The sequence below is a fragment of the Laccaria bicolor genome, genomic scaffold (genome assembly GCF_000143565.1).
Source record: "Laccaria bicolor S238N-H82 LACBIscaffold_42 genomic scaffold, whole genome shotgun sequence".
Lineage (NCBI taxonomy): Eukaryota > Fungi > Basidiomycota > Agaricomycetes > Agaricales > Hydnangiaceae > Laccaria > Laccaria bicolor.
The window spans coordinates 75799-77002 of NW_001889913.1; positions in this window are offsets into that span (position 1 = coordinate 75799).

Below are 1204 nucleotides of genomic sequence, written 5' to 3' on the forward strand. Positions count from 1 at the left end.
CAGTTGGAGTCCAGTTGGAGTCCAGTAGGAGTCCAATAGGTGGAAAATGCCTTTTTTGGAAGAATTGTTGGAATCCAGTGGGAATCCTACTGGAGTCCTGGAATCCAGTAGGAATCTTACTGGAGTCCTGGAGTCCAGTAGGAATAGGTGGGGGAGTGATAAGTACTGGCATAGTCACATCTGCGTGACCATCTCTTTCCCTTCCACCACCACCACCACCACCCCTCGCCAACGTCCTGCACCCACCACCACTCTCGGCCATCGCCACCGCTCTCAGCCACGTCACCGAAGCAACACGCCAAATGAAATGAACGAGGAAACAAGGGACCGCGCCCAGTCATGGGTGTCGGTGCCATGTCGCTATCGGCGACGTGGCAACCAGACGACGAACGACGACAAGCGATGTTCGTCGTCCATGGGTGAGCAACCCAACTCCACCTGATCCACTCACCCACAGATGTCGACACGGCGCAACAACGCAACCCGGCGACGACACGTCGACAACGACCATGACGGCACCACGACCCTATGCAACAACCGCACGTACGAAAACGAACGCCCACGTACGAACACGAACGCCCACGAAGGAAAACGACCGCCCACCCACGAAAACGACTGTCCACGGAAACGACCACCCACGGAAACGACTTCCCACGTCAACGGACGACAGCAGACCACCCCGGACACGGCACGACAGCGTGACAACACAATACGAGAACAACAACAACCGCCCACGTACGAGAATGGCCACCCGCATACAACAACGACCACGCCGACGCACAACAACGATCGCCCACGTACAACAACAACCGCGCCGACGCACACACGCGCAATGGCAACCCACGTCACGAAGCGAACGAAGACACGCCAGGACGACGACACAACACGAGCACCCCCCACCACACATGAAAAACGACGAGCACCCATGAAAACAATGAAACCCACGTCACGGCAAATGACGAGCGCCCACCACTGTCAACGAACCGCGACGAGCACCCACCCACCCCCACACACGAACGACAACGAGCACCCACGAAAAACGACGAGCGCCCACCACCACGACCCACCACTGCCCACTGACATGACGATGACGTGTCAACGACATGCCAGGATGACGACACGACACACCAGGACGACGACGCGACACACCAGGACGACAACACAATGCATCCACACGAGCACGCACCCCCATCACACACAAAAA